The sequence below is a fragment of the Cygnus olor genome, chromosome 6 (genome assembly GCF_009769625.2).
Source record: "Cygnus olor isolate bCygOlo1 chromosome 6, bCygOlo1.pri.v2, whole genome shotgun sequence".
Classification (NCBI taxonomy): Eukaryota; Metazoa; Chordata; class Aves; order Anseriformes; family Anatidae; genus Cygnus; species Cygnus olor.
Genome location: NC_049174.1, coordinates 6,075,478 through 6,100,687, shown reverse-complemented (window position 1 = coordinate 6,100,687; position 25,210 = coordinate 6,075,478). Strand labels below are relative to the sequence as shown.

Genomic DNA, 25,210 nt, shown 5'->3' with positions numbered 1-25,210 from the left:
TGCTGAATAGATTTGGATTTTGCTGGTTCTTTGCATTGAATTTTCTAATAGTGATACTGATTTTCTGATAGTGAATTTTGAGGGGAAAAAAATCATTCAGCAGGGAGAAAAATCAGGATAATATTTGCTTGCCCTTCTACTGTGCACATGAGCCTCTAAATCATCCAGCAGCTGTATGTTTGGCAAATAAGTGAACTAGGAGGTAGAATTAAGGATTAGAAAAAGATTAAAAGGGTTTTAAAGGAATACTTCTGGAGGTTTATGGAGCTGTAATACTCGTGGCCTGGTGAGCAGAGAGCTTGCTACCAACAGGATGTCAGAAGTCCTTGAGCTTCTTTATGAAACACTTGAGAGTGCTCGTGGGTACGAAGGTGTCAAGGCACCAGAACTGGAAGAAGTCTGCTGAAATGTGGTGGCAGCTGTAGCTACAGGCTGCCCAGGGTGGACCTGCAGAGGAGAGATTTTTGGTGCACTTGAGGTGGAGGGGAAACCACAACTAGGTATGGGAAGGTAACACAAATACCCACGCTGTTTGCTACAGAGAAAAGGAGAAGTTACCAAGGACAGCAAACAAATTACAGTAGTTGATGATATGAAATCAGCAATGGAGAGTACCTGCAGCTCAGTGGCAAAGTTTTGCGTATCACTTAGAGCATGTTTGTCGTGCCAGTGGTAGCATCTGCTCTGTTCATTGAGGAACTTGAGAGATTTGGGGTGTTTTGCTAAGGCAGATGCCTCTCAGAGTTGTGTGGTGGGAGGCAGTGGGCACGTGTGGGAACATTGTAAGTTGTGATCAGGTACAAAGGGAAAGAAAAATTAGCCTGAAGGTGGTCAAACTGCAGAGAAGCTGTGGGATTTCCATCCTTGGGGGTGCTCAAAGCTTGAATGAGCAGCCCTAATCTGCTTAGCTGTGCTTTAAGGACAGCATGGGACTGAACATCCCTCCCAGCCTCAGTCATGGTATCAGTCTGCGTTCAGTTTGTAGCAGGGTGGCTTTTCATTTATTCTGCAGTAAGGAGGTTCCTTGAGGAGCCGGGCATGTCACTGTCACGTTCTGCTCACAGCTTTTCGGGATCACTGGGCACTCTTGTCTCCCCTCGTCCCAGATGACAGGTAGCTGTCAGGAGTGACATCTCCGGCTTTCTCTGGGGACCTCCTAAGCGATTAGAGGTCCAAAATATAGTGCTTGTTTTAGCTCTAAGAAATAAATCAAATGCAACTGTTCAATCTACTGATGATTTCTTTTTAGGCATTCCTGAGCTGAGTCATGCAATTCATAGCCAGTGACCCAATTTATAATTAAGAAAGATGATGGACTCGGAACTCTTCCAAACTAATTCATATTTAATTTCCCCCCCTGCAAATCATCTGAGTTATCAGCAGTATTTTATTGATTACACTTTTTCATATTAAAAAATGCTGGCAAGTATAATCTTAATTTGGAAAGGCTTTTAAAAGGCACCCAAGAGGATTACCGATAAAGGAGTTGATTTGTTTTCAGTAGAACAGCATTGTGCAGAGGCAAGATAGATCAAACTGAGCATTTTCTATTGTATGCTGATTGTCTGGCATTGACAGAGATGAGGAAATCCACTATCATTCATCCAGAGATACTCTTCATGGGCAGATGCCTTCAGTGTGACGGCAAAGAAGTCTGGGAAGCAGCGACCTGTGCTGATCGTCGTATGCTTTCCAAGTCCTACAACAGAGAGTATTCTTCTCCAGTGGTTTTTAAAGAGGGGAGGGAAGGCTTTATGTACTTTTGAAGTAGGAAGCATAAAGAAGTTTTAAGGTCTGCACTCTATTCCTTTCTCTATTGATCCTATTCTCCTGCCACAATAGGTCAGTCTGCTAGGCGGGTGTTGGGGTCTAGGAAAGCATTAGGAATGTTCCTGTGCTGACCTTTTTGCTAGTGTGCAGTAACTAGGTGCAATTTTTCGTCTTACTGGAGGTGCAGATTGCGGCAGAGCAAAAATTAAGGAAAAAGCCATAAAGCTTCTGCTCTTCAGCCCACAGAGCTGTCACGCCGAGGGATGGATAGTGTGCGCTTCCATGGTTTGAGTATCTCCGGGAAATTGGCCGGGTATTTTGCACCCCCTCATACAGTAGGAATGGGGTGGTTGTGGGTTGTCTCTATTTTATATATATATTTACACGTATAAAATACATACATATATATTTATGTTTTCTCTATATTCTGGCCTCTTTAACTCAGTGATGCAGCATCGTACTAACTTCTTGTAGTCCATTATTTACTTAGAGTAAATAATGATTCTGAGGGAAAGGCAGTGCCAAAGCACAGCTTCTCCCTATTTGCAAGTGGCAATCTCTTTCTGTAAGAAGGAGCTATTTAATACGTACAGATAGCTTCCAATTCATTCGATGGGAGAAGACCAGCTTTGAAGTCCCCATAGAGCAAGTCTGTCTACATGAAGACTGTTTATTCTTCCCTACCCCCGTCACAAATAGCAGAAGTTTTGAGCTTACTTTGAAGTTTTTTGCCACTGCAGGCTGGGTAAATGAACGTTGGATTTATTTTGAAATCAGTAGAGTAACTGGAGCCATATATAATCACCTTCCGAAAAGATCTATCAGAAATTTGATGCATAATAAATGTGAAAGCTACAATATGGAATAAATTATCAAATGGCTCAAGTTCAGTGTCTCTTTGAAGACTACTGGGGGGATAGAGGAAATTACACTTGTATTTTACACCTGCCAGATTGAATTACTGCTACAAATCTGTATAATTACAATTCAGAGACCATGATTTATTCTCAGAGTTAGGTAATTAGAAGCACAGATACACTTGAAGGTTCGACTCAGATTCTTAGAAAGATTCCTTTACATTAGTATGACCCGTGCAGAAATCAGTGTTTTCATCTAATCTATTTTAGGAATTTTGAATCATAATGTAAAATGACTCATCCATTATTTCCTCATCTCTTCATCAGCTAGACACATAAGAAATTGTTCCTCTGATTGTTTCCCTGCAAATGTGAAATCTTTACAGTTTCTTCCCTTTTCAGTGGGCATTCATAAATCCAATTAACATTAATAAGTCTCACATGTGTGCATTGAGAGGGAAAAAATGAACCTTTTGTCTCTTAAAGTATGTGTTTAACTCTAGGAAAAATGAAGAAAGCTTTTGGTGGATTATAGGGTACAAAGTCAGTAGCTTTTATCTCATTTTCGCAGTTGCTAACACATTTGCCTAGTTCTCTCTCCCCTGTCAAGGGTCCTTGTATTAGCTATAAATGCACGATGAGTAGTGCTGTCAGTGAAGTTGAGAGCACTATATTACCTCCAGTTCTAAGATTAATTGCTAATAGGCCACGTTTTCCAAGAAATGTCAGGATTACAATAGGGTTAATATAACTGTATTTCTATTTCACGACATAACTCAGTGAAACAGGGACAGTAAGTAACAAATATTAATATGGCAGCCACCTACAAAGAAGAACTACTCAATGCCCCATTTCTTCAAAGGCTCTCCTGCCATCCCTCAAAGTAATAGGACTGGTGTTACAAGAAGTTAGTGATGTGTATTATTCAGTGATATTTCTTGTGTGCTTGTGGGGTGTTGCGGAGCAGATCTGACTTTCCCCATGAGATGGGAGAAATTTTGAGGGAGCTCAGTGCTGTTAGCGGGTGGATGGGGTTTTAATAAATGAAACACTGACCTCTTGAATAGCAACTGCTCCTCTTGCTGGCAACAGTCTCTCAGGGAATTTTACATAATTTGTTGCCAGCTACACGAAATTTTGGTGACAGATTTTGGTCTTGGGCTGGGAAAGAATACAGGAATTCTTGAGGAAACACCTCCTTAAATATGGCCGTGGTGAAGTTTGGGTGGGATGGGCAGCTTGCAGTTGCACCTCCCACCCAAACGTGCCTTATGAGCCCAATACGCATCTTCTGTCACGGCTCACCTGAAAAAGGCTCCAAGGAGCTCACTGCTGCATAAATACACTGAAGCCATATGGTCCATCAGAATGGTAATATCACTCCAGAAGTGTGTTTATTTGCTGCAAGCACTTCAAATTTTTCATTCAAATGAATAGTCATAAGTACTCGGAATACTTGTATTTTCATGCAAACCTGTTGTGCAGTTTGGTTGCGAACAGAAGGTTTGTCATTCAAAGGAAGAGGTCGTAGAAGGCTCTTTGGTCAACTTGTGTTAGCAGCCATCTGGTAGGGTCATGACTGCACCCTTATGGAGGTCTAGATTACCACTGCACGCCGTGTAAAATGACCTGATGTGCACATCTGTGTAGGATGCTTTAGGCTTTAAAATAACTGTTGTTGCACTTTTCCATAATTAAAAAAAAAAAGGCATCTTCTGATACACGTAATATTTTTGCAATTGTTTCCCTTTCATTAATTAAAGCTAAGCTCATTTTGTCCTGACTAATTACCATCCCTCTTTGCTGGTTACATCCTTCACATATTTATAAGCTGTAAGAATCTGCATTACTTGCATCTTTTCCAAGTTTGGAACACTTTGCTATTTTCTTCTTTTCTCACACACCAATTCCTTTAGTCTTGTTTATACTGAGGCTTTTTATGTTTTTGTTTTTGAACTCACTCCAGCATTACAATATGTATCTATCAAAATGGTTCCCAGTAGTCCACATAAAAATGGAAACTATAAGAATACCCTGGATATTGCTATAATGGTTCCTTAATGTATGGATATACGAGGGTGGATCATGTGGTCTGTGTTTATAGTGACGTGCTTATTCTATACATAGTCTCATTAACATCATTGGGACTGCTCGCTTTATCCTATTTATATCACTTCCCTATTTCCCTCCTCCACGCATCAAATACGTTGCTGCTAATGCAATGTTTGGCTATGCTTTGCTTTTTTTTTTTTTTTTTTGCCTTTTTTTTTTTTCCATAGCTGTTACTTGTGCTGCAACTTGTGCTGCCTTTGATATATCAAATACAACTTTCCATTTCTCAGGAAGGTGCTTAGATAAATCCCCTTTTATAACACTTGTAAGATTGGCTTGTTTGTATTTTGTAAGAACAGTGAGATCCTTGTTAGGAGCTGACAAATGAATTTCTTTTCCGCTATTAATTGCTCAACTTTACATGCAATCCGTTGAGTCTATATATATGTTCTTTCCCTTGTGAAGGAACAAATTAATATGAAGCATTTCTACACAGAGACATAACTGTTTTATTTCTGACCCCTTTAAATCATTGTCTTATCCTCCCCTCTTTTTTCCCTCATCTGTGGAAAACCTAACTGGCTTGGATAGTGCTGACTCATTTTGCTGTCACCTTGCTCCATGCCAACTGAACCTCGCTGTAGGCTTCTATCCTCTGTCCTGGCTCTTCAACCTCCCAGCCCACTCCAGCTGACCCTCCGTACGTGCATTTTCTGTTTAGTGAGATGACCTGAATCCACTGAGGTTCTTGAAAAAACATTGCCAAATTTGCTCCTTTCACTGCAAATATTTGGAAATATCAGCTTTGTGTTGAACTTGGATCTCACTGTTGGTTCTTAAGCAGTTGTACAATTCAGTTTTCTAAATTTTACCATTCTGACCAGATTGTCATTCTCATCACTTACTGTCTACCAGGACTTCAGGTTCTTTCATCATTTTTCATACACTGAATTTTTAAAATAACAGATATAGATGGAATGAAACTGAGCTTCACAGAAGACAAGTACTTGTCACCACTATGGCTAAATGGGAGGTTGGCTGGGCAGTGGCATGCTGCAGCACCTGGCTAATGGGCTAGCATGGGTAGCACGGCTATGTTGCTTTCACCTCCCAGTAGACTACTGAATTTAGCAATGAAAGGAAGGAAGGAAAACATCAGTAAACTTTCAAATACCATGCTGACAAGTTAATATGTGTGGCTAAACACTTAAAAAATAAAAGAAAATCCTTGGGGTGCTGGGATTGTCTTGTAAGCGATCGTTTTGATGACAAAGCCCTGGATTTGAGAGTTAGTTAAAGAAAGTTTACAGATTTAGTGATTTAATTTTCCTTAACATCATATAAATTTATAACCATACAGTTAAATTTAGTGTTATCTTTCTTGCTGCCTTTTTCTTTACCCATGTTCATTTCTTTTATATCCATCAGCTGAGGGGAGGGTTTGCCTACGACATTACTTGTAAGCGAAAGATGATTGCGTAAATACAGCTCTCTACCATGGTCTCTGTCTCATGCCGCTGCTACCTTTTTTTTTTTCTTAATTCCTCTTTTTTCATATTTTTCCTTTCTGCCTCTACTTTCTTTTTTTTTTTTTTTAAATTATTTTTTGATCTTTGTTCCATTTCATATCACAGATCTTTGCAAGTTACTTCGCAAAAAATGGTGCCATTTGAGAAATAGATTAACTGCGTTTGGTCAATCAGAAAATGAGAATTCAAGCTCTGAGCTTTTGTTTTGACATCTTTCTTTGTTAAAAGTAAAGAAGCATTTTTGATTGTGTAGTAAGAATAAGGTCTCTAATACAGCCTTAATTGCTTTCCTCATTAATTTGTTAGATTTACTATGGATTTAATGATATCGTTGCAGCTGGCATTTAGTTGATTTGGAAAACACACAATTTTTGTATTTACTGCAGATGAGAAATGGTAAAAATGGTTTATGCTACTCTACTTCTCTGCTTGTAATACTGCATTTATTCTTGGGAGCAGTTACAAGTGTGAAAAGTCTTCTTAAAGCCTGAATAAACAGAAGTCGGAAGTTTGTATTTCTAAATGATTGCATGGTTATTGTGAGTATTTCTTTTGCCAAAAACTGGCAGGACACTAAGATGAGTGTGGTGTATACTTACATGCATGTGTATGCATCTATATAAAATGCATTTTGATGGACACCATTCCTTTCATAATACAAACACCATGGTGAAGGCTGTGTTTACTCAGGTAGAGCTGAGTAAACAGGCTGTGGTCCCATGAAAATGAAGAGATCTCTTCTAAAGTTTTCTTGCAATAAAATTCTTATGTTCTTGCATTTTCATGGCCAAGGAGACCATGGCAAAGACTTGAGTCTGTTGTTTTAAATGCTCTTTCATCATGGTGCCAAACATTTAAATCAGCTGTGAATTCACCTTCAGGTATTTAAGAAAGACCTGAACTGCTTTTCAGAACAAAAAGATGTCAAAAAGTAATGAAAAAGTGATCTTGAAGGAAAGAGGAGGGAAGTTGAGGGGGATTTGTCTGGTAACAAACAAGGAGGCATATGGAAGCATTAGACAGTAGTGCTAAAAATGCTAAGGCAGGTTCAACTTTTGGTAGCTGGAAGAGGGCAACATTCATATTGGCAGAAAAATAGACTTTAAAGAGAAGTCTGCAACTCTGGGCGTTTCTTGAGCAGATCCAAGGGACCCATGGCAGCACGAACCTTGCTCCAGTATGTAATGAGCTGTGTTGCAAATTGCTCCTTCTGTTGTACTTGTGAGCTATGTAAGTCAAAAAAACAAGTACATGTTCAAAAAGCGTATACTGAAAAATTAATATTGCTTAAACATGTTTTCTGAAAGGCATGCAGACTTGTTTAAAACGAGACTGTGAAAACTTTTGACTCCTGTCAAACCTCATTGAGGCTTTCCTGAAGAGTTTCCCTTCTCTTTTCTCCAGCTTATCTCCCAGAAGAACAGTCTCTAGTGTCCATAATAACCAAATACTCTAATAACTCGGTAATTGTGTGCTCCCTGTGCATCCACAAGCATGTGCTCATTGATATATAAGGGGCTATTTTGCTCAAAAAAGCCACTTAGTGAGGCATTCAGTGAAGAGGTAACATCTTTAAAAATATATTTACTGCCACTTGGGGCCTGAAAAAGCAACTTTTTGAAATATTTAAAGATCGACATCTTTCAGGGGAAAGATGAGGGGTTCCTTATGCAATGAAGTTACTATCTTTAATGTTACAGCCAGTCCATTGATAGGAAAGTTACCTCTTGATTATTTTATACTTAGGTCTACTTACTGCCTTAAAATGCAGCCTGTACTGAAATATGTTAATTGTTTAAAGGTGTCAGGTATCACGAAAGAAATGGCTTCCTTACACTGTATTAAGCATGTAGAATAATAATTTAATGTGCTCAAATTGCTAGGCAGGGAGGAATCGTAAGGTCTTCTGACACAATGTTTAACAGAGAACTCCCGACTCTCTTCACATGAACAAAAAGTAGCTTTCTGGAAAGGTTCCTGCTTACATCCTGTATATTTTACTTATTTGAACTATTTTAAATGATAGTTTTAATTGTAGTATTTCATCTTCTGAGGTATGCTGTAGATCTGTTGTTTCCTTTAACATTACCTGCATTTCAGAGGTAAATAAAACAAAATCCCATACTACATTCATTCATGTACTCAATCCTGTAACTGTCGAGCTTATGGTTTTAGTCTTTGAAAGTCTTGTTTATCATCAGACTTGTCAAGTCTCATGATGAGACCTAGACACATATCAATGGTTCCCATCTCACTCTTCCGGAGTCAAACAGCATATCTCACTCACCTTAGGTGTTCCAAACAACCTATTGCAAGTTGTCAGTAAGCCACATCTTTAAAATAGGGTCAAATATTGCTGTTCCACTAATAAAATATACAGCAAATGAGATATCTTGTGTGTTCTACTTTAACTGAACAGTAGTGGCTGAATCAGGTATTTCTGTTTATTGCGATGTTAGTGTATAGTATATACGTGCCTTTGGATAATTTATGCTTTTCTGACCTGCTGACTAGCCTGGAGATTGATCTAGTTTCTCACCATCTCCACATTGTCTTCACTGTTCAATAACAATGAATGGAAGCCAGAAAAGACCCACTTATGTCTCTTAGGGCAATAAGTAGAGAATGTTTCAGTTAATCATGGGGATGTAAGAATGATCACATTACCTTGGCTTGGCTGCACGATATCTGAGCGTGCTTTTAGTCTGAGAAATGCTGGGTAAATTGATTCAGCTTAGCTTTCTTTCCTTCTGCACTAAAATAAGTTGAATCACCTTACATTGCTTATGGGAATGGACAAGAAAGAGGATGGCTGACAAATGCCACCTTCTTAAAGGTATTGCCTGTTTGAGCCGTACGAGCTGCAATGAGGTGGCTTAAGTTCTGTAGAAGTAGTTGGCCTTTAATTCATTTCAGAAATACTGTAGTTTCAAAGTCATTTGTCTTTTCCCCTTTACCACACGTTGGTTTGATGTGCATGGCAGTGCTGGGGCTCGTGAACTGGATTCCTCTTGGAGAAAACTGCCCTCTGTGAGGCTACCAAGAAGTATGTTCATAGCAAACCAGTGACTGGCCCTTGCATAGCTTTGAAATGTGTGTTGGGTCTAGTGAATCCAAATAAATCTAGTTGGAAGTAAAGTTCCTCATCTGCTTAGGGTACATATTTATGCTGACTGCATCACTCAATGCATCCATCTTGCTGTGTCATTTCCTTTTAATGTAGATACAGCCATTACTATCTGTCGAAGAAACTGTGCTATTTCCAGAATCAGAATTTTACCCTCTAACAATAAGGTACACATTGGATATTATGCTTTTAAACTTAAACTACATACTGTGTCCTTTCTAGTGTACTAGGTGATAAAGCAAGACAAGAATAAATTATTTTATTATCATTATTATTATTTTTTGTAATATGTGCTTGTGTGCAAGCATTCTGTTAAGCACAAATGTGCACACAATTTCCTCGCCATATGATGGCTATGTCTGCTTTAGCAAGTAACAAGGGACAAAGGAAGCCGCTCTGTAGAGCAAGAGCAGCAGAAACCATGTGTGCACAGGGCATGGACTTCCAGGGTTTTTTCTTCATGCTGGCCCTCCTCTGCTTCAGCAGACTGGAAGGCCACGAGCAGTTGGAGTGCATTAGGCAAGTCCTGGAGTTCATCTTCCAGCATCACTTGTGTGCTCCAAGCCTTCTCCAATGTGTGAATCAAAACATCATAAATGAGAACAGTTGGGATATTCACAAGCACACGCTTTGCGAGCTGAGCTACTAATGCAGGTATGTCCACTAATGTAGATGTAGTTCTGCCAGAAATAAAAGGATTAGAAACATTTTTTTTTTCCTTAAGGCGAGAGAAGAAAGTGCAGGAGAAGTTTGTGCTGCGTTTATGAAAGCATGCAGTGTTTTTATTAAGTCAGTTTATATTAGCTGTTGGTTTTTGTTTTTCTCAAGCTGAGCATTCACACCTCATTTGAAATTAATTGGTCTGCTCATCATTAAAATCAGTGGAGATATCGTGCAAGCTAATTTCAAGTGTTTGAAGGCAAAATCAGCCCCCCAGCCTCCATCAGATCAAGGAGATGGTCCTTCTGACTTCATTAGGAGTAGTTGTGTCAGCAGGAGGAATTACACCTTCAGTAGCTCCCCATTTTTTAGATTTTCTGCTGTGATTGCATATTTTAGTAGTTTATTGTTTTTCTTTGATTCTATTGAAATAAGTTCACCAAAAAAACAACCAAACAAACAAAAGCTTGTGATTCTATCACTGCCTAAGTTTAATTCATAATCTTTTTCAATTTAGGATTGTATGAACTGGGCCAGAGAAACAAATCATAGTATCTAGAAAATGCATTTGAAGATAGTTAAAACCTTAAGTGCATTTTCATCTGACACTAGGAGGAATTTGCTGCAGAACTTCAGGAATTAAATTGGATGCTGTGCTTCACTTACAAGAGTAGCTTGGCACCAACACAGCAAAGCTGCCCTCTCTCATTTCTTTAGCAGTTGTTGCAATATTGTAGCAGCAAAATAACTCGGTGCTTCTGTTCAGCCCTCTGCAATCATCTTTTGCTTAGATCTGGACATGTGAAATAGCATGGGGAAACACTAATTTAGCTTTAGGATTTAAATAAATCCTGATAATAAAAAGGTGCCTACAATTCTGCTTCTCCTCTGTCTCTTGGGATGTCTAAACCGTTTGCACTTGCTCTTTCTTTCCTATCTTCCTTGTGCTGTTCTATGTATTGCATGCCTCTGCCAAGGCTTCTCTGCTCTGTGGAGCAAAACTTTGGGCAGGCAAAGGAGTTGGTGGGACCAGGCTGGTGGACTCTTGTTTCTCTGTCTCTTTTCACTTTGACAGCCTGAAATGCAAAGGTGGTGATGTTGATGCTGGTGGCAAAATTGCAGCTGAGTTTAGTGCTGGATTTCATATTTTTGACTGCTTGCATGAGACTTTTTTTCCTACGTAAAATATTTGCAAATGTCTGCAGTAGTCAGTAAATGTATACAGCACGAACTTTTGGGACATGATTGCGCTCTATTGCTGTAGCAAAATGCTGTAATGTGTATAAAAAGGCTACAAGAGTTAGAATCATCATGATTTCAAGAGATTAATATTTGTAAAATTAAGGAAGGCTAATACCTCTGTAGACTCATGACTTTTTTTCAGAGAAAGTCCAGAGGTATTTTGCACAGGGTTGAAATTGTATCTTTTTCCAACAGAATGACGTACATGTAGTTCCCTCTGTATGAATTTTAAACTATAAGGCAGCCAGGTTGGTGGTGATGCATTTTCCTTTTGGTATGAATGTTTAACCTGAGCTGCCAGCTGCCCATAACAACTGGACATGATGCTCCTGAGTGGGGTGACTGTGACCTTCCAGCCTTGGGTCCTTCTGTTCAGCTGGCCCCTGGCCCTCTTAGAAATCCCTCAGTAAAATCTGAGTTAAATGTACGGGTAAGTAGCAATCATTTTTAAAATCCCTTCCAACTCCCTTCTTTTACCTCTAACATTTACTGATGTTCTTTAGCTCAGTGCTATCTGCATAGCTGAAGTTAGGGGAAGAGGAATTAATGGACTTCTCTCAGTTGCAGAGAAGTGCTGATTTTCAAATAGATGTGTAAGGTAGGATAATAATGTGCAAATTTTAATCTTAACATGGAAATGAAGAGCGGTGTTGCTGGAAACAGTAATTTTCAAACAAATAATATAAATTGGAAGGCAGGTAGAATACTGATTTTTGAGAATGGCAGCTATCTGTAATTGTGAGTCTTGTTCATTCTTTAAAAAACAAACAAAGAAAAAACTCATTCCTTTTGGCTTCAGTAAATATTGTGCAGGGTGTGAATGCATATTTTCAGGGCATAGAAATAATGCTGCATGCGTCAAGACATTTTGGGAGAAGTGCGACCACTTGTCTCCTTCTCTCTCCTTAGGTATTTTTTTTACCCCTTTTTTGTTTCTAGCTTTAGATTTTGATGGAAAAAGACTTGTGTAAGGGCTTGCTTTTGCCAGGTACATCCAACCAAGATGAGTTGGCTCTTTCTCAAAGAGAGCATAAGGACAAGAGTAGTTCAGCACAGCTGGGTGCAGGAGTGGGAAGCCAAAGGCTGGAAATAGCCATTAGCGAAGTCCTGGCAAGCACGAGCACAGATCAGATGACTCCAATGCAGGATGGTAGCGTCCAGGAGCATTTGTCAGCATCCATGACATTGGAGAAACCTTCAGCTGATCTAGTTTGCCTTGCCAAAAAGGGGTTTATTGAAAGGAGGGTATTTTTGTACTTGTGCATTGCAGCTTCTTGCAATTCAGCTAGAAGAGACCTGTAATTGAAATGAAATAACTTTGGTCTGTATCCTGAATACATCTGTTTGATAATCAGTTTGGAAAAAAGGGAGAGGTGGTTGGCAGAGGAGATAATTAGAGGAAAACTAATTAAGTTTGTTGCTCTGTATTTTTTGATGATCATACTTTGGAAAAAAAAACCCAAACAATAAATATTCTTCCCTGCTGCCCTCTTCTCTCCTGCTCTCTGTTACTGTATTTCAAAGATACAAGTATTTTATGAGAGGAGAATTATCATTTTTATTTTTTGTAATTTGAGATAACTGTGAATACTAATCTGTTCTACCAGCTGATGGGACTCAAATCTTCCTGAATACAAGTTTTGATTAGGGCATACAGGTATATTAAAAGCAAGGGATGTATTTAAACTACAGACTCCAAATTAATTTTCTTTGCATTTCCCCATCTTACAAATTTCCCGTATCTTTTAAATGATGGAACTTTATTTGGGAGAACAGGAATTTGCAGCACCTGATCAGCGGCTGTGGGTGAATAAAAAGCCACACAGTGCCTCGTGTTTGAGCAAGTGCCTGGCAAAGGACTTGGAGATACCTCTTCCCCTTTGAAGTGCTCCTAATACTCATGTCTTTTTGTCCTCATGGAAAAGGAACAGAGTACATGAGCACTTATTTTCTCTTTATCTGTCAAAGTGTTAGTTATTTTATTCCTGTTACTTTGTTCTGTCCTGTGTTTTTTGTCTTTTTTTTTTTTTTCCTTCTGCTTTAATGGTGGTATGCTTTTAATTAAAAAATCTACTTGTGGAGTTTAGGGCATGTAGCATTTATACAGTTTAAAATTACAGCACTTTTCTGCTACCTCCCTCCAGATTCCCCAGTAATTACAGGAAGGAGAGATTATTTTATCTAGAGCTTTTCCAGGCATATTAAATTGGTTAAGAAGGTCACCACTGCACTCCTATTGCAAAATCAGTTTTTGCAACTTTTGACATCAGATACTCCCTTGGGATTTAGCCTAAGAAGAGAACTACAGGTAAAATCTCAATGATTTTGAGAAGGTCTACTAAGGAAGGAAGTTCAATAGTTAATTATTTTTAAGACAATAGTGAATATTTTGCATTTATAATATCTTCTTGACAACTTGTGAATAAATCAGCCTGAAAGTAAGGTAATCTTTGCTTTGCAAATTGAAAGTAAGTATTCCATGAAACCTGCTATGTGAGCATAGTTCCACCCATCTGGGACACAGTTTCAGAACAGATGCTTGTGTCTTACATTCCTGTCTTCTATTACTGAATAATGAAGACGTATACACCATGCACCTCTTACACAGATTTCTGCCTACATAGACTTTTTACTTGAGTGGTGATTTCTGTTCGAATATAATTTCTTTAAAACACAGTAGGTATGGATAATGGAGTGGATGGTACACTTCTGCAGTCCAGGAGAAGATGGGCGTTAATCAACTTTGTTCAAATAAACAGAAAACTGAATGTCAGTATTGGGTGGAGAGTGCCATAGGGGTCTCTTTCCAGTTTGTTTACGCTTGTTTTGAATAAGCTACCAACCTTAGAAAGCTGTCTGGACGCAGCACAGACTTTGTTCTTAATATGCATGTGTCAGGCTGGCACTGGCCGGTAGACTTTGCACTGAGTCATGCGTCGCCTGTCTGTGCTGCTGTTAAATTAGAGCTTCCAGGAGCATGAATCCAGCATAAAATCCATTTCCATGTGTTTGTATCTGACATAACTCAGCCTTGCTGTCCTCCAGTGACTGGGTAGCGGGCAGGTTCAGAATCCATAAGTGCATGGATTGCTGCATAATTGACTATGTAACTGAAAGAGAAAATATACATCCATTTATGCCTTTTTTTTTTTTTTTTTCCTTCCCTATGCTTGAAAGCAACAGGCAAGGGACACTGTTTTCCTTTAGGGCTGTTGAAAAGGAGCTGGGAGTCTACCACACCAGTTTAATGGAGAAGGCCATGGAGCTGGCAGGAAGGAGCTGGCTGCAATTTAGGGAAGGACCAAGTCCAGCTGAAACACCTTAAGGGAGAGGAGAGGAAGAGGTCTGTCATAGGTTTAAAAACCCTGTCATAGGGTTTTTCCTTCTATTGTGCAAGTCAGTGTAGCATAAATCCTCGGTTGATTTGGGTGTGCGTGTAAAGGCGGCTAGGTATCTGGCTTGGGAAACCTAAGGTAAACTTAATGAACAGCTGAACTGGGAAATAAAAGAAATGTGCATTTGGGAGGTTCTGTTTGTTTTCCAGTAGAGGGGAAATCTGACATGTAACAGTGTTCAGTAAGCACAGTATTCGCTAATACGTATGTAGAGGTTCAAAGAAAAACACAAGAGAATGAAGGAATATAAGAGAATTTATCACAAGATCATTTTTTCCTTTGTAATCCAAATATTTACATTTGTTAAAGCATGCACCACACTGGGGCAGCAGTTAGCAAGCACAGGTTGTGTGAGCTCCAGCCTAATGTCATGGGTGTTGTTTATTTGGCATTTATGTGGAGACTGGCAATTGATTTTGATGGGCTTTGTGCTCGCTTTTGAAAGAAAGTCTGTAGTTTATGCCTTCTGATCGCGATTAAGCAGCAGTCACTAACTGCTTGTGCTGATTCGTAAGAAGAGGGAAAAAGGTTGAAAAAGAAATGTGTTACTGATTGATGCTCCTGTAAGCATCTCGATCTCTTGCTCTGATGCACATTTTGAAGAGAGAACATTTTGTGAATATGCACACAGTAAATTAGCTATGCCTGCTTATCTACTGATGGCATTTTCACATTTTAGCCTCCTTTTCCTCCACCTTTTTAGATTTCTGATGTGAAAAAAAGTGATTTTATCACTGTAACCCGTGTTTAGGAGGGGGAGGCCATAGAGGGTATGCCCTGAATGATCCTAGTGTGCCCTGTCTCAATGTCAATTCAGAGAGACAGCTCTTCTAATCAACGTTCTGCTAATTTATAATGAGTTATTTCTAAACAGCTTTGATTATTGTAATCTGCTTATTTCATGTATTTTGAGAAAGACCTGTTAAAAAAAAAGAAATTTTACGAAGCAAGAAACTTTATTCAGGGGGAACTATTTTTTTTTTTTTTTTTGGTTTGTGCTTCTGCTCGTACTTACAGATAACTTTCAAGTATTGTTCCTTTGTGTTTTCAGGATCGGGAATTTACCGATAACGACAGTAAAAGTCTGTGGAATCAGAGATACAAACATTACAGGCTACATTTAATTTGATTTATTTATTCACCCTCCCACTCCTCCCCCCACCCCAAGATTCAACTGCTTTCACAGATGCAAAATCTTTCTATTGGTGACAACGTAAATGGCTTCTGTGCCATTGAATGTTTAGAGCAAATGTGGCAGGAATCTGGTAGATGGTAGATGTGTTACAGACTCCAGAGCTATCCAGAGGCTTCTTACCTTCCTCTTGCTCTTCATCAGGTCATAAACCCCACTGAGAAGGGCCAGGATACGAGCCAAGAGCGTTGTGTAAGTTTTATAAAATTATTTTTAAGGATTGCTAACATTCTGATAGCCTAACTGATAAAGTACTAATTTATTTGAGATTAATGGTGTTATTTTTGATCTTTGGGGAACTGTTTTTAATGGAGTAAAGGTGACTAGGTGACTTCACTTTCCTAAAAAAATAAATAAAATAAAAAAGATCCACAGCAAATTACAACTCTTCATCATGTAGTATGTGCCTTAATACAAGAGAGGCTTCTATAATATTTTAAATGATTTAAATTAAGATTAATAATTGCCAGAGAAAAAGGGCTTAGGTGAAGTGTTCTATAACATGTGCTTTCTGGTCTGAACACGCTAACACAGGCTCATGAGTATGCTACTTAGGATTTACATGTGGATTGAAAGAGTTCGTTATGTATCTAATGACCAATTCACTATCAGCTCCCTATATTTTTTTTGCAATTGTTATCTTTTATAGACGTAATGTGTTCTTTTCAGATATTGAGTGACAAATCCCATTAAGGTGACAATTATGATATAATCTGTGATAACTCCTTTCAGAAACTTCACGCTTATACCTGATTTTCCTCAGCTGATAAACTGGGTTATGCAGTGGAAGTAAGTCAGTCGGGTAAAGGAGTGAAAATGAATAAGAATATGAGAATTCATCTGTAAAGTTAGATATATCAGTGATTACTTGAAGTACTGACCATTGACTTTGCCCACCAGGAGAACAGCAATACTTCCGAATACTGCAAATGTAAAATATCACAGAGAAATACTTAACTGAGAGCACTTGCTTATACTTTGTATACTAGGGAATAGGTGTATTTTAAATGATACAATTTTAAACCTAAAAGATCTATGTGTGTCCTTTTAAAATAAGTAGAAGTGATACATATTTAAGTGACAAAAGAAAAGATGTAATTGGCTACTAGTAGGTAATGCAGCTAGTTCTATTAAAAAATGTTTAAAAACTATATTACCCTTTAAGTGAATGATGAAAATCTTGTAGTAAGTGGGGTTGAGTCAACCCGTTCTGTTTTGTTTTTTCCTCCTGAAGTAATTATGGAGAGAATTCAAGCACAGTTTTTCAGTCCAGTGGCTACATATTTCGCCACTGATTAGCATTTGTCTTCATGTACTCTCTGTGTGCTCATGTGTACCTAAAATATATATATCAGTGTGTGTGTTTGGTTTTAAATATAAACCTACATTTCCTGCTCAACTTTTAACATTTATCTCTGTAGTTTAGATGCAGGGATCTGAACTATTCATACAAATAAATGTATTTTATAGGCCTACATATGTACCAACTTGCTTTATTTTGTATGTGTCAAGATAGCAATGCTGAGAGGAAGAACCAGGGCTGTTGATAACCACACGTGTCCTTCAGTGGTAGCGAGGGGCCTTTTTAGCCATCACTGCAGCTGAGTGGTAGTGTTTCACCCTGCATTACTCTCAGGGCTCAGCTGCTCTACACCAGGAGACTCGTCATTAATTCCCTTCCTGCTGAGCATAAGCTGCCATTACATTCAAATGGTCAACGTATGTATTCTTCCTGCTATTTTTTTTCCTTCCTTTGAGATGAAATGGGACATAAGTGCCTGTGCCCATACAAATAGTGTACAACAGTTGAATTTTTTTCCTGCCTTAAGTTTTAAATGATGGCCTACAGAATATCTGAATTATGAATCAGGCGTAGAAACACTACATAATGCATTTCTTTTCTCTTTTGAGTTTTATATATTCCAAGTGGGTTGTGTGTGGAGTTAACGTCTGTTTTCAGGATGCAGTGGTTTAGAGGAAGGAATAGTGGAGATTAGTGAGGAAAGGATGAAGAGGTGCATGGATGGTTTAATTTCATTTTTAAAACTACTGACTCATGAAGTGAATGACTATTCTTTCCTAATCTGCCAATTAATTGTTTTCATTGTTTGTATGGTGATTTACCAGCAGGAGTTGGGAAGTGCCAAATAATGAACATACCCTCATTGAAATGAGCTTACAGATGATTATTGTTGAATATGGCTCTGGTTGAAGCCTTGTAACCAGCTGTTTGCACGCCCTTGCTGAGTGCTCTGGAGCTGGAAGATTCTGTAGAAACTTAGGATATGCAGAGAGAGATTTCAAAGTACTACTCAAATCAGTAAAAGAATATACTTGCTAAATGTCCTTTGGTGCATTTCATTACTCCTTAGAATGTGACTTAGAAATAAAGCCAAAGCTCGAGCTAGTTCCATTATAAAGTGCATTTTTTTTGAGGGTTTTGTCAGAGGATCTTTACTGTCTATTTTTGAAATGCATTGTATATTACCATTGATTTTTAAAAATTAGATATTATTTTCTTTTTAACAAGGTTAGAAGTTCCGTGTCTGTGGGTCTCTGTGTGTTTCCATAGCTCTTTCTGCAGCATAGCTCAGCAGATACTACCAAATTCTGATAGTTCCAGTTATTGTTTTTTTGTTTTGTTTTGTTTGTTTTCTCTCCACTAGATTATTAGTTTTGCATGTGCTAGGATTAACTATTTTGCCCAGAAAACCATCCATGCACAGGATTATGTGCATCCTGCAAGTGGTACTAAATGTTGATAAGATGCAAGTCCGCTGTATCTTTATGTGAAGCTTCTTAAAAGACATAGAACTTGTAACCATATCCACAATATGTAACCCAGCATTTTAGCTTCCAATTTTAGGATGGAATCTCCTTCATATGCCCTTACTCTTTCATGCTCTCACATGCCATTTAATTTCTGTGGCCTTCTTGATGTGAACGTAGGGTGTTCCAGGGCTCTTCAGTTGATAGAATCCCAACAGAAAGTTTTGGAGTAGAGTTGTTTATGTGTGTATTTTTGAAATGTTGACTGATTAGAGCTAGATTTTACTCCTTTACCCGCATGAGATATTTTATGGTGAGTACTTCCATTGCAAATAGTGGGCCATCTTCTAGAAAAAGAAATGACTAAGCTTAGCAGAATAGTAAACAGCATCTTACCAAGGCTTTTTTTCCGAATTTCCTTTATTGTAGCAGTTTCTTCAGGCTTCTTAACAATTCTCCCCTTCCTTTGAGGGAGGGAGGTAAGGTTTCAGGAGGAAACCTGTTCTGCTCTTGATGATGCCTGTTGGCTCAGGGAAAAGTCTTTAAAATATGTAGCTTCAGTGTTATTCCTCAGTTATGCTTCCTGGTTTTGTTATTGCTAATAAAAATGAGGAGAAGAAAAATTTCATCCAATTTTTTTCTAAGAACATCTGAAAATTTTTCTTATTTTCTGGATTTTCTTATGTGCTAGTGATGATACACAATCAAAAGTATGCTTTTATTATGCTTGTTATAATGGATATTAAATAAATAAATAAATAAATTAGGGCTTTCAACTCCGGACACTTATAGCCAGTATTTGGAAGTAAAACACAACTGTGGTTTTGAGTGACTACCTTTAAGATTGTTTTTTTCAGGGGGAACAATAAATGCTATGTTTCAGGAGAGTCTTCAAGGGCTGGTCGTGTCATTAACGCTCACGTTTCAACGTCTGACAAATATCTGGGGTACCTTACTTCATCAGTAGTTGGTGTACACAGGGAGGAATCCTTCCTCTTCAGCTAGCAATGAAATGGAAAGCATACTTACTGTATTCGTGCCAAAGTTATCTTAAATATTGGCTATACAGTTTGGAAGTTTCAATCTGCCTCATGGAAGAGTAGGTGGTTCAACATCATTGCTCTCTGGGAAAAGATTTCTGGCCACTCAGTCCTGTTTTTTGTCTCTTCTGATTCGTGGCAATACTGACATCCTACTGAAGTTGATAGGTGCATTTAGAAAGTTGAGACTGCTTTTTACGGCAGTGAATGGATGTGATCACACATTTAACTGGGTTTATCTTGTTTGCTACCATTAAGTTTCATTAAAAGACTTCACATAATCTGAAATGCAGAATTATGCTCCATTAGGTAAGTGATGAGATAGTGACCTTTGTGTTGCTTGGTTCTGTCATCTAACTTATTCCAACCACGTTAATAGGCATTGCAGGGCTGTGCACCTGTGAATTTGAATTGGGTTCTATAATTTTCATGTTAATAAATTGGGATCATCATTAAGTGAGGACAAATTTCTGGACTTGGTTGTTGGGAAGTATTTACTTACTTCAAGGCCTGATATACCCGATATAGCAACATCACTACTGCTGTTTACAGCTTCCCAAATACTTCAATTTGTAAACTTAAATATTGGAGTGGTCCCTCATTCATTTTTTATTTATTTCTAAGCAAGTGTTTCCTGAACATTGCTACTTTACTGTCTGTCTTCGAACTACGTTGCATAATGCAGACTTCAGGGAGTTTGAATGTGCACCTGGTTTTAACATAAACAGGAAATGTTACGGTATATTTACCTGCGTAAACATTGATCTGGCAACTAAACAGATATTAGCTTGCCTGAATTCACTGGGAATAGCAATTTAGAAAAATGCCGCAATAGATGTCACTCCAGGGATGTCTTTTGTGTGTGATCCTCATGTTATAGAGAAGATTCCTTGGTCTTTGTTGCTGAAGAAGCTACCCCATCCTCGTCTTCTGAGAGTCGACAAGCCAGTGCTGTCCATGGATCAGATTCAGCTGAGGTGAAATCAGGGTACAGTAAACATTGCTTCCAAGAGCAGGTAGTTTTCTGAGGCCTATGAGATGTGGCAGTATTCTGCTTAGCTGATAAATTGCAGTGTAGCAGGAAGGATGCTACAATGAGTATTGATTTCTTTTGTGCATAGAACTCATTTTGCTACAGCTTGTGAATTGCCTTCATGAGCTGACAATCCATTAAGGATCACTTTGTGTGTCTCTTCCTTCATTATTGCTTCTTTTACTGCTTTCTGCTTTACTGCTTTTAAAATACATTGTCGAGACAAAAATAAAATAGGTAAAGGAGAGACTCTAATAGTAGCAAAGCAATTTGGCTCTTGGTAAATTACTTTATTGCAAAAAAATATTTTACTAGGAAACTATCTACAGAGACAATTTCAAGGAACTAAACGTATGATATTAAAATTATTTTATAGTAGGGTAACTCACCTAATGATTGTAATTTTCTGTCATGAAGTAGACCTTATATTGTAAGATTGTGTCCACATAAAACTTGAATTTTTGTCCCCAGACTTCAAACAAAAAATAATTTAGTCTTAACCATTCTGCATGGCCAGCCACTATCTCATATTCTGAATACAAGCCAATAATTCCTTCACAGATGTAATGCTCATTTTTGTTTTTGTCCAGGGTTTCTTTTTCTTGTTCTGAATAAGAAGGGAAACACTTATTTCTATATATTAATTTGATGCTTTTTTCAAGGAAGTAGTCCAACTTCTGTGGCACAGTTACTTTAGTTACTAATAAAAAAATTACATTTTTTGAAAGAAAACTCGATACTTTCCTAATCCCTCAATTGCATTGATTAGCCAATTGCATTTTGTTACTTCCATTCTGGGAAAGATTGGAGTTAAAAATCACTGGATTAGGCTATCAGTTATAAGGCTAGCAAAATAAGAGGACCACCATAGCCCATTAGGGAAGAAAGGTGGTTATTTTTCTCACCAAGATTTTTTATTTTTTACTTACAAAACAAAGGCATGTGAGATGTTATTATATCCTTTTCACATCATTTTGCTTGGTATTAGACAAGTCATATCCTCTCACAAGTCGTCTTCTATTATTCCTCTCTTAGTCTCAGGGATGGATATTGACCACATGCATATAGTTTTGTGATCTATTGATGGAAAGTTCTACTGAAGAACCAGACAGTATTTTTATGAAATATATGTTGCTCTTCAAAGCTGCTTTGTAAAATGTCCAGTGATACTAGCTGTTAAAATTAATTTTAGCTAGTGGCAGGCTGGCTTTCACTTTGTGGGATTTTATTATTTTTTCACTTGGACATTTGTGTAAAGATCTGATTCATCCAAAATCTGTAGTTTCTGGCAGGTCCCGAGTTCTCCTGCCAGGAGTTTCAGCTCTGGTTCCTGCCAGGACTTCTCCAGTAGACAGTGTCCTCATTAATCGGATATCCTGGCTCTCTCAGTGCAGTGATGCTTAGCTATTTCTACCAGGGTGACTCTAAATACATTAAACAAAGTTGTTTTGTGCAAGTGGTTGGCCAGACACTAGCAGTTTTCTTCCAACTCTTCTTCCTCAGATTTATGACTTCAGCATTGGTTGATCAACAGTATTGTATTCCCATGCTTATTTTCCATTGGCTTTGATTAGTTGGCCCTGAGGAGTAATGTTCTACTCACTATTTCCTTTTTTTTTTTTTTTTTAATAGTAAAAAAAAGATAATAGGCATTAAAAAACTTTTGGAAACTGTATGATTTCTTTGGAAGACTGTGGCAAGGGTATAGAAGTAAAATGAATGTTTCTTTTCTGTTAAAACACATGGTGCCAGCTGGTGCACTTCATGCCTTCAGTCCCATTTCAAAAGTTTGAGAAATGGTACATTGGATAAACCTCATCAAGGTGAGATTTTCTTTAACAGACTTCTATCTGTCTTTCAAACTGTTGCATAGAGGAATTTGAGATTATTAGTAGGCATACAACTGAAAAAATTTGGTAATTCTCACCCACACATGACAAATCATGAAAACTTTATTGTAGTGAATTACTTCGATTGCTGCTGTTTTCCCAACTTCTTTCCAAAAGCTCTTTTTTTGTTGTAAACCATGGTATCCTCCTGATAGGTATAAATGCTGTGTCTGCTGGACTCTGGAAGTAGATATAACTATCCCTGTGGATCCACTGAAAACTTAATATTTTAAAATACACATAAGATGAGACAATCTTAGTAGCATTTGTCTTCTATACTTATATAGACCTGACTTAATTGTCTGGATTTCTAAATAGCTTTTTCTTTTTTTTCTTTTTTTTTGAAGGGGAGGGCTTTTTATTTTTGGGGGGTGGAGAGGGGTTGGCTTTGTTCAGTGTGTACTACAACGTTCACTTTTTTTTATTTGTTTAGGGTCAAATCCTTGGCCATGTTCATGGAGCATCAAGAGACACAGAAATAAGAGGTTTGTGCCATTTCTGCATACCATTGAGTGCCAGGGGGGCTGTAGGCACCTGCTCCATGCTCAGTTCCTACGCCAGCAGACACTTAACAAATTTATTCTTATCCTTTATGATAGTTACCCAAGCACTCAGGTGGGCAGCTGGATTTTACAGGGTTTGTAATTTACTTGAAATTCTCCCAAGACACTGTGAAGGATTGTTATGAAGAACCCTATCTTTTTTTCCCTGTCTCTTTTTCCCTGTCTTCATTTTCCCTCAACCCTAAACCCTCAGTGTTTTACCCTGCCATGTTTATAGGCATGGTATAGGATTATAGGGAAAGATGGGAATGTTTGAGTTTCTTATTGCACATGTAACATGATGCTTCGAAATCAGAAGGTTGTAGTGCCTTGTGCACAATCCCCTTTCCCTGACCAAAATGAGTTGGTTTTATAGTGTTGTTACTATAAGCACAGAGCTTTGTAAAGTAGTCTTCACCTTTGTTTTTTTGCTGTTAAATTAAATACAATAGTATGTACTATGTAAGTACAGATTTATCTTTTGCAATGTTTTTGGCAATGAAGGATTTGGTGTAGCTCTGGGAAGCTGTATAATCTCAATAGGGATATTGGAGGTTTTTACTGTGTAAGCTAAATGAAGTGCTAAATCCCAGCTTTCCTCCTGAAGGTATTAATCTGCCATGGCTAGATTGAAAGACCATTTTTCCATTTAAAATATGGGAAGAGAGAGACCAAATTTTATGTACATAGGACATAACTGTTTTGTTTGTTTTTGTTTTTAAACAAAAAAACTTCAGAACTGTAAGCTCAACATATGGGTTCAAAAATGCAATAGTAAGCATAACACTAATAATAGTGAGCATAACAGTATCCATAGAGGAAAATACTTTGCAAAGAGCTTGGGAATACTTACCAGTCCATCTTATTTTTATCAACATACTTGATAATAAGAAAACCAAGTGTCTTGTGTTTTCTTCACACTGAATAAAAGCTTTCTCAACAGAGAGACAAGCTGAATTTTATGAGGCTTTTTATGAGCTCCTACAGGCAGTACCTGAAAGTTGGTGGAGCAGTGGGGAAAAAATGTTTTTTATTTTAAGTGAAAAATGATTGTATCTTTTATATATATATATATATATATATATATATATATATATATAGCATATCACTTGTCTCCAAAAAAAAGTAATCGTACCCTTTTTTGTTTTGTAATTATAAACATCTTTTTATTCTGGTCATAGCAGAAACAATTTTAGTATTCAAAACATTAATATGCTATCAGTTTAGTTAAACAGTATTTTTTGGTTTCTTCTAATGCCAACATTGAAGATCTTTTATACCAATGGTTCAGTAAGTATTCCCTTATTTTGGTAAATTCTGTGTTGATTTACAACTTGATTCAAGCTTAAAACTCCTGGAAGTTGCTCTTGCTGTCTTGGCAAGGAGTGATTTACTCAAGCCTGATTCTACTCTGCTGAAGTTGATAAAAGTTTTGCTGTTGCTCTCAGAGGAACCGGATGTAGATACAGTTTTGCCTGCAATTCCTTTGTTCCTCTGGTTAAACTGTGGAACAGAGCAGTGTTGGCTGCCTGCGGGAAACAAACTGCAAAGTTGCTTTGGCAGCTGTCTGTGTCCCTGGCTATTTAGGTTCGTTGTTGTGTGCTTTATAAATATGAAGCTTCAACTAGAGATAACTTGGGTCAGTTCTTGTGCATCCACAATGGATTAGTTTAATAGCTTCTCTTTTAGATAATTTAAAAATTCTCCTTGGAAGTGTTTTTGCACAAAGTGGTTCGCGTTCCAATTCTTACTGTCCCCAGCTATAAGTCTTCAAGAATTACATAAAAAGAACAAATTAATAACAATGCATCTGGTGATGTGGTGGTTGTTGTTGTTCCTCTTACAGACCTTAAATCTCCTGTAAGTTTTGGAACGACAACATCTTTTTTTATTATCTCTTTGGGTAAAGAAAAATCACTGCTGAAAGATATAAGGAAAATGCTTTCAGTAACACACTTGGACTAAATAGGTCTGGTTTTGCTCTGTAATTTATTGAACCGTCAGGAATAAATAACATGAGATACACTTTTTAAAAACCCATTAGTCTGATGTGAATTTTATTTAGTTTGCCTTGAACTCAAGTCTTTCTGTAGTGATAAACTGATCTCCTACA

The 25,210-nt window shown here is 37.9% G+C and overlaps 1 protein-coding gene across 2 annotated transcripts in view; it reads left to right on the top strand.

Moving 5' to 3' along the window:
* Positions 1–25,210, top strand: part of ZNF804A (zinc finger protein 804A) — a 147,557-nt gene that overhangs the window by 9,457 nt on the left and 112,890 nt on the right. The window lies entirely within an intron of this gene.